The following is a 9,926-nucleotide window of genomic DNA, read 5'->3' as shown; positions in this document are numbered from 1 at the left end:
CATAGTTGGAGGTGGATAACCCCTTGTTGGCCGGATCCACTTTTACGTAAAAAGATGGGTCATGAAATCCTGTAAATAAGAAAGACAATAAAGAAAGTCAATATATGTATAGAAACCGAATGTTTACTTACCTGTTACACAGTTGCAAATGAAAGAAAGCCAGTCGGACACCGTTTGAGATGCAGACAAGCACTCACAGCTGGAGGTTGATAGCCCCTTGTTAGACGAATCCACTTTCAGGTAAAAAGGTGCATCAAGGGATCCTGTGTGACAAGAAAGAAAATCAGTATATGTATAGAAAGAGAATTAACACATACCTGTTACACAGTTGCAGATTAATTGCAAGCCAGTCAGACACCGTTCCAGTTGCAGGCAAGCACTCACAGCTGATGGAGAACTCCTTGTTGGCCGGATCCACTTTTACGTAAAAGGTGGGTCATGAAATCCTGCATATAAGAAAGACAAAAAAGAAAGTCAATATATGTATAGAAACTGAATGTTTACTTACCTGTTACACAGTTGCAAATGAAAGAAAGCCATTCGGACACCGTTTGAGATGCAGACAAGCACTCACAGCTGGAGGTGGATAGCCCCTTGTTGGACGAATCCACTTTCAGGTAAAAAGGTGTGTCATGAGATCCTGCAAATAAGAAAGACAAAAATGAAAACCAATGTATGTATAGAAACCGAATGTTCACTTACCTGTTACTCAGTTGCAGATTAATTGCAAGCCAGTCAGACACCGTTCCAGTTGCAGACAACCACTCACAGCTGAAGATGGAGAGCTCCTTGTTGGCCGGATCCAATTTCAGGTAAAAAGGTGTGTCATGAGATCCTGCAAATAAGAAAGACAAAAAAGAAAGTCAATATATGTATAAAAACCGAATGTTCACTTACCTGTTACACAGTTGCAAATGAAAGAAAGCCAGTCGGACACCGTTTGAGATGCAGACAAGCACTCACAGCTGGAGGTTGATAGCCCCTTGTTAGACGAATCCACTTTCAGGTAAAAAGGTGCATCAAGGGATCCTGTGTGACAAGAAAGAAAATCAGTATATGTATAGAAAGAGAATTAACACATACCTGTTACACAGTTGCAGATTAATTGCAAGCCAGTCAGACACTGTTCCAGTTGCAGACAACCACTCACAGCTGAAGATGGAGAGCTCCTTGTTGGCCGGATCCACTTTCAGGTAAAAAGGTGTGTCATGAGATCCTGCAAATAAGAACGACAAAAAAGAAAGTCAATATATGTATAGAAACCGAATGTTCACTTACTTGTTACACAGTTGCAAATGAAAGAAAGCCAGTCGGACACCGTTTGAGATGCAGACAAGCACTCACAGCTGGAGGTGGATAGCCCCTTGTAGGACGAATCCACTTTCAGGTAAAACGGTGCGTCATGGAATCCTGATAAACTGTGTGAAAAAAATGAAAACCAATGTATGTATAGAAACCGAATGTTCACTTACCTGTTACACAGTTGCAAATGAAAGAAAGCCAGTCGGACACCGTTTGAGATGCAGACAACCACTCACAGCTGGAGGTTGATAGCCCCTTGTTGGACGAATCCATTTTCAGGTAAAAAGGTGTGTCATGAGATCCTGCAAATAAGAAAGACAAAAAAGAAAGTCAATGTATGTATAAAAACCGAATGTTCACTTACCTATTACTCAGTTGCAGATTAATTGCAAGCCAGTCAGACACCGTTCCAGTTGCAGGCAAGCACTCACAGCTGATGATGGAGAACTCCTTGTTGGCCGGATCCACTTTTACGTAAAAAGGTGGGTCATGAAATCCTGCAAATAAGAAAGACAAAAAAGAAATTCAATATATGTATAGAAACTGAATGTTTACTTACCTGTTACACAGTTGCAAATGAAAGAAAGCCATTCGGACACCGTTTGAGATGCAGACAAGCACTCACAGCTGGAGGTGGATAGCCCCTTGTTGGACGAATCCACTTTCAGGTAAAAAGGTGTGTCATGAGATCCTGCAAATAAGAAAGACAAAAAAGAAAGTCAATATATGTATAGAAAACGAATGTTCACTTACCTGTTACATAGTTGCAAATGAAAGAAAGCCAGTCGGACACCGTTTGAGATGCAGACAAGCACTCACAGCTGAAGATGGAGAGCTCCTTGTTGGCCGGATCCACTTTCAGGTAAAAGGGTGTGTCATGAGATCCTGCAAATAAGAAAGACAAAAAAGAAAGTCAATATATGTATAGAAACCGAATGTTCACTTACTTGTTACACACTTGCAAATGAAAGAAAGCCAGTCGGACACCGTTTGAGATGCAGACAAGCACTCACAGCTGGAGGTTGATAGCCCCTTGTTAGACCAATCCACTTTCAGGTAAAAAGGTGCATCAAGGGATCCTGTGTGACAAGAAAGAAAATCAGTATATGTATAGAAAGAGAATTAACACATACCTGTTAAACAGTTGCAGATTAATTGCAAGCCAGTCAGACACCGTTCCAGTTGCAGACAACCACTCACAGCTGAAGATGGAGAGCTCCTTGTTGGCCGGATCCAATTTCAGGTAAAAAGGTGTGTCATGAGATCCTGCAAATAAGAACGACAAAAAAGAAAGTCAATATATGTATAGAAACCGAATGTTTACTTACCTGTTACACAGTTGCAAATGAAAGAAAGCCAGTCGGACACCGTTTGAGATGCAGACAAGCACTCACAGCTGGAGGTTGATAGCCCCTTGTTAGACGAATCCACTTTCAGGTAAAAAGGTGCATCAAGGGATCCTGTGTGACAAGAAAGAAAATCAGTATATGTATAGAAAGAGAATTAACACATACCTGTTACACAGTTGCAGATTAATTGCAAGCCAGTCAGACACTGTTCCAGTTGCAGACAACCACTCACAGCTGAAGATGGAGAGCTCCTTGTTGGCCGGATCCACTTTCAGGTAAAAAGGTGTGTCATGAGATCCTGCAAATAAGAAACACAAAAAAGAAAGTCAATATATGTATAGAAACCGAATGTTTACTTACCTGTTACACAGTTGCAAATGAAAGAAAGCCAGTCGGACACAGTTTGAGATGCAGACAAGCACTCACAGCTGAAGATAGAGAGCTCCTTGTTGGCCGGATCCACTTTCAGGTAAAACGGTGCGTCATGGAATCCTGATAAACTGTGTGACAAAAATGAAAACCAATGTATGTATAGAAACCGAATGTTCACTTACCTGTTACTCAGTTGCAGATTAGTTGCAAGACAGTCAGACACCGTTCCAGTTGCAGGCAAGCACTCACAGCTGATGATGGAGAACTCCTTGTTGGCCGGATCCACTTTTACGTAAAAAGGTGGGTCATGAAAACCTGCAAATAAGAAAGACAAAAAAGAAAGTCAATATATGTATAGAAACCGAATGTTTACTTACCTGTTACACAGTTGCAAATGAAAGAAAGCCATTCGGACACCGTTTGAGATGCAGACAAGCACTCACAGCTGGAGGTGGATAGCCCCTTGTTGGACGAATCCACTTTCAGGTAAAAAGGTGTGTCATGAGATCCTGCAAATAAGAAAGACAAAAAAGAAAGTCACTATATGTATAGAAACCGAATGTTCACTTACCTGTTACACAGTTGCAAATGAAAGAAAGCCATTCGGACACCGTTTGAGATGCAGACAAGCACTCACAGCTGGAGGTGGATAGCCCCTTGTTGGACGAATCCACTTTCAGGTAAAAAGGTGTGTCATGAGATCCTGCAAATAAGAAAGACAAAAAAGAAAGTCAATGTATGTATAAAAACCGAATGTTCACTTACCTATTACTCAGTTGCAGATTAATTGCAAGCCAGTCAGACACCGTTCCAGTTGCAGATAACCACTCACAGCTGAAGATGGATAGCCGCTTGTTGGACGAATCCACTTTCAGGTAAAACGGTGCGTCATGGAATCCTGATAAACTGTGTGACAAAAATGAAAACCAATGTATGTATAGAAACCGAATGTTCACTTACCTGTTACACAGTTGCAAATGAAGGAAAGCCATTCGGACACCGTTTGAGATGCAGACAAGCACTCACAGCTGGAGGTGGATAGCCCCTTGTTGGACGAATCCACTTTCAGGTAAAAAGGTGTGTCATGAGATCCTGCAAATAAGAAAGACAAAAAAGAAAGTCAATATATGTATAGAAAACGAATGTTCACTTACCTGTTACATAGTTGCAAATGAAAGAAAGCCAGTCGGACACCGTTTGAGATGCAGACAAGCACTCATAGCTGAAGATGGAGAGCTCCTTGTTGGCCGGATCCACTTTCAGGTAAAAGGGTGTGTCATGAGATCCTGCAAATAAGAAAGACAAAAAAGAAAGTCAATATATGTATAGAAACCGAATGTTCACTTACTTGTTACACACTTGCAAATGAAAGAAAGCCAGTCGGACACCGTTTGAGATGCAGACAAGCACTCACAGCTGGAGGTTGATAGCCCCTTGTTAGACGAATCCACTTTCAGGTAAAAAGGTGCATCAAGGGATCCTGTGTGACAAGAAAGAAAATCAGTATATATATAGAAAGAGAATTAACACATACCTGTTACACAGTTGCAGATTAATTGCAAGCCAGTCAAGACACCGTTCCAGTTGCAGACAACCACTCACAGCTGAAGATGGAGAGCTCCTTGTTGGCCGGATCCACTTTCAGGTAAAAAGGTGTGTCATGAGATCCTGCAAATAAGAAAGACAAAAAAGAAAGTCAATATATGTATAGAAACCGAATGTTCACTTACTTGTTACACACTTGCAAATGAAAGAAAGCCAGTCGGACACCGTTTGAGATGCAGACAAGCACTCACAGCTGGAGGTGGATAGCCGCTTGTTGGACGAATCCACTTTCAGGTAAAACGGTGCGTCATGGAATCCTGATAAACTGTGTGAAAAAAAATGAAAACCAATGTATGTATAGAAACCGAATGTTCACTTACCTGTTACACAGTTGCAAATGAAAGAAAGCCAGTCGGACACTGTTGGAGATGCAGACAAGCACTCACAGCTGGAGGTTGATAGCCCCTTGTTGGACGAATCCACTTTCAGGTAAAAAGGTGCATCAACTGATCCTGTGTGACAAGAAAGAAAGTCAGTATATGTATAGAAAGAGAATTAACACATACCTGTTACACAGTTGCAGATTAATTGCAAGCCAGTCAGACACTGTTCCAGTTGCAGACAACCACTCACAGCTGAAGATGGAGAGCTCCTTGTTGGCCGGATCCACTTTCAGGTAAAACGGTGCATCATGGGATCCTGATAGACTGTGTGATAAAAATGAAAATCAATGTATGTATAGTAACCGAATGTTTACTTACCTATTACTCAGTTGCAGATAAATTGCAAGCCAGTCAGACACCGTTCCAGTTGCAGACAACCACTCACAGCTGAAGATGGAGAGCTCCTTGTTGGCTGGATCCACTTTCAGGTAAAACGGTGCGTCATGGAATCCTGATAAACTGTGTGACAAAAATGAAAACCAATGTATGTATAGAAACCGAATGTTCACTTACCTGTTACTCAGTTGCAGATTAATTGCAAGCCAGTCAGACACCGTTCCAGTTGCAGGCAAGCACTCACAGCTGATGATGGAGAACTCCTTGTTGGCTGGATCCACTTTTACGTAAAAAGGTGGGTCATGAAATCCTGCAAATAAGAAAGACAAAAAAGAAAGTCAATATATGTATAGAAACTGAATGTTTACTTACCTGTTACACAGTTGCAAATGAAAGAAAGCCATTCGGACACCGTTTGAGATGCAGACAAGCACTCACAGCTGGAGGTGGATAGCCCCTTGTTGGACGAATCCACTTTCAGGTAAAAAGGTGTGTCATGAGATCCTGCAAATAAGAAAGACAAAAAAGAAAGTCAATGTATGTATAAAAACCGAATGTTCACTTCCCTATTACTCAGTTGCACATTAATTGCAAGCCAGTCAGACACCGTTCCAGTTGCAGACAACCACTCACAGCTGAAGATGGAGAGCTCCTTGTTGGACGAATCCACTTTCAGGTAATACGGTGCGTCATGGAATCCTGATAAACTGTGTGACAAAAATGAAAACCAATGTATGTATAGAAACCGAATGTTCACTTACCTGTTACACAGTTGCAAATGAAAGAAAGCCAGTCGGACACCGTTTGAGATGCAGACAAGCACTCACAGCTGGAGGTTGATAGCCCCTTGTTAGACGAATCCACTTTCAGGTAAAACGGTGCGTCATGGAATCCTGATAAACTATGTGACAAAAATGAAAACCAATGTATGTATAGAATCCGAATGTTCACTTACCTGTTACTCAGTTGCAGATTAATTGCAAGCCAGTCAGACACCGTTCCAGTTGCAGGCAAGCACTCACAGCTGATGATGGAGAACTCCTTGTTGGCCGGATCCACTTTTACGTAAAAAGGTGGGTCATGAAATCCTGCAAATAAGAAAGACAAAAAAGAAAGTCAATATATGTATAGAAACCGAATGTTCACTTACTTGTTACACAGTTGCAAATGAAAGAAAGCCAGTCGGACACCGTTTGAGATGCAGACAAGCACTCACAGCTGGAGGTTGATAGCCCCTTGTTAGACGAATCCACTTTCAGGTAAAAAGGTGCATCAAGGGATCCTGTGTGACAAGAAAGAAAATCAGTATATGTATAGAAAGAGAATTAACACATACCTGTTACACAGTTGCAGATTAATTGCAAGCCAGTCAGACACTGTTCCAGTTGCAGACAACCACTCACAGCTGAAGATGGAGAGCTCCTTGTTGGCCGGATCCACTTTCAGGTAAAAAGGTGTGTCATGAGATCCTGCAAATAAGAACGACAAAAAAGAAAGTCAATATATGTATAGAAACCGAATGTTCACTTACTTGTTACACAGTTGCAAATGAAAGAAAGCCAGTCGGACACCGTTTGAGATGCAGACAAGCACTCACAGCTGGAGGTGGATAGCCCCTTGTTGGACGAATCCACTTTCAGGTAAAACGGTGCGTCATGGAATCCTGTGTGACAAGAAAGAAAATCAGTATATGTATAGAAAGAGAATTAACACATACCTGTTACACAGTTGCAGATTAATTGCAAGCCAGTCAGACACTGTTCCAGTTGCAGACAACCACTCACAGCTGAAGATGGAGAGCTCCTTGTTGGCCGGATCCACTTTCAGGTAAAACGGTGCGTCATGGAATCCTGATAAACTGTGTGACATAAATGAAAACCAATGTATGTATAGAAACCGAATGTTCACTTACCTGTTACACAGTTGCAAATGAAAGAAAGCCAGTCGGACACCAATTGAGATGCAGACAAGCACTCATAGTTGGAGGTGGATAACCCCTTGTTGGCCGGATCCACTTTTACGTAAAAAGATGGGTCATGAAATCCTGTAAATAAGAAAGACAAAAAAGAAAGTCAATATATGTATAGAAACCGAATGTTTACTTACCTGTTACACAGTTGCAAATGAAAGAAAGCCAGTCGGACACCGTTTGAGATGCAGACAAGCACTCACAGCTGGAGGTTGATAGCCCCTTGTTAGACGAATCCACTTTCAGGTAAAAAGGTGCATCATGGAATCCTGATAAACTGTGTGACAAAAATGAAAATCAATTTATGTAAAGAAACCGAATGTTCACTTACCTGTTACTCAGTTGCAGATTAATTGCAAGCCAGTCAGACACCGTTTCAGTTGCAGACAAGCACTCACAGCTGGAGGTGGATAGCCCCTTGTTGGACGAATCCACTTTGAGGTAAAAAGGTGTGTCATGAGATCCTGCAAATAAGAAAGACAAAAAAAAAAAGTCAATATATGTATAGAAACCGAATGTTCACTTACCTGTTACACAGTTGCAAATGAAAGGAAGCCAGTCTGACAATGTTTGAGATGCAGACAAGCACTCACAGCTGGAGGTGGATAGCCCCTTGTTGGACGAATCCACTTTCAGGTAAAAAGGTCCATCAAGGGATCCTGAATGACAAGAAAGAAAATCATTATATGTATAGAAAGAGAACTAACACATACCTGTTACACAGTTGCAGATTAATTGCAAGCCAGTCAGACAACGGTCCAGATGCAGACAAACACTCACAGCTGAAGATGGAGAGCTCCTTGTTGGCCGGATCCACTTTCAGGTCAAAAGGTGTGTCATGAGATCCTGCAAATAAGAAAGACAAAAAAGAAAGTCAATATATGTATAGAAACCGAATGTTCACTTACCTGTTACACAGTTGCAAATGAAAGAAAGCCAGTCGGACACCGTTTGAGATGCAGACAAGCACTCACAGCTGGAGGTTGATAGCCCCTTGTTAGACGAATCCACTTTCAGGTAAAAAGGTGCATCAAGGGATCCTGTGTGACAAGAAAGAAAATCAGTATATGTATAGAAAGAGAATTAACACATACCTGTTACACAGTTGCAGATTAATTGCAAGCCAGTCAGACACTGTTCCAGTTGCAGACAACCACTCACAGCTGAAGATGGAGAGCTCCTTGTTGGCCGGATCCACTTTCAGGTCAAAAGGTGTGTCATGAGATCCTGCAAATAAGAACGACAAAAAAAAAAAAGTCAATATATGTATAGAAACCGAATGTTCACTTACTTGTTACACAGTTGCAAATGAAAGAAAGCCAGTCGGACACCGTTTGAGATGCAGACAAGCACTCACAGCTGGAGGTGGATAGCCCCTTGTTGGACGAATCCACTTTCAGGTAAAACGGTGCGTCATGGAATCCTGATAAACTGTGTGAAAAAAATGAAAACCAATGTATGTATAGAAACCGAATGTTCACTTACCTGTTACACAGTTGCAAATGAAAGAAAGCCAGTCGGACACCGTTTGAGATGCAGACAAGCACTCACAGCTGGAGGTTGATAGCCCCTTGTTGGACGAATCCACTTTCAGGTAAAAAGGTGCATCAAGGGATCCTGTGTGACAAGAAAGAAAATCAGTATATGTATAGAAAGAGAATTAACACATACCTGTTACACAGTTGCAGATTAATTGCAAGCCAGTCAGACACTGTTCCAGTTGCAGACAACCACTCACAGCTGAAGATGGAGAGCTCCTTGTTGGCCGGATCCACTTTCAGGTAAAACGGTGCGTCATGGAATCCTGATAAACTGTGTGACATAAATGAAAACCAATGTATGTATAGAAACCGAATGTTCACTTACCTGTTACTCAGTTGCAAATGAAAGAAAGCCAGTCGGACACCGTTTGAGATGCAGACAAGCACTCACAGCTGGAGGTGGATAACCCCTTGTTGGCCGGATCCACTTTTACGTAAAAAGATGGGTCATGAAATCCTGTAAATAAGAAAGACAATAAAGAAAATCAATATATGTATAGAAACCGAATGTTTACTTACCTGTTACACAGTTGCAAATGAAAGAAAGCCAGTCGGACACCGTTTGAGATGCAGACAAGCACTCACAGCTGGAGGTTGATAGCCCCTTGTTAGACGAATCCACTTTCAGGTAAAAAGGTGTATCAAGGGATCCTGTGTGACAAGAAAGAAAATCAGTATATGTATAGAAAGAGAATTAACACATACCTGTTACACAGTTGCAGATTAATTGCAAGCCAGTCAGACACCGTTCCAGTTGCAGGCAAGCACTCACAGCTGATGATGGAGAACTCCTTGTTGGCCGGATCCACTTTTACGTAAAAAGGTGGGTCATGAAATCCTGCAAATAAGAAAGACAAAAAAGAAAGTCAATATATGTATAGAAACTGAATGTTTACTTACCTGTTACACAGTTGCAAATGAAAGAAAGCCATTCGGACACCGTTTGAGATGCAGACAAGCACTCACAGCTGGAGGTGGATAGCCCCTTGTTGGACGAATCCACTTTCAGGTAAAAAGGTGTGTCATGAGATCCTGCAAATAAGAAAGACAAAAAAGAAAGTCAATATAT

This window comes from Salminus brasiliensis, chromosome 15 (genome assembly GCF_030463535.1).
Source record: "Salminus brasiliensis chromosome 15, fSalBra1.hap2, whole genome shotgun sequence".
Lineage (NCBI taxonomy): Eukaryota > Metazoa > Chordata > Actinopteri > Characiformes > Bryconidae > Salminus > Salminus brasiliensis.
This window is presented reverse-complemented; position numbering follows the sequence as displayed.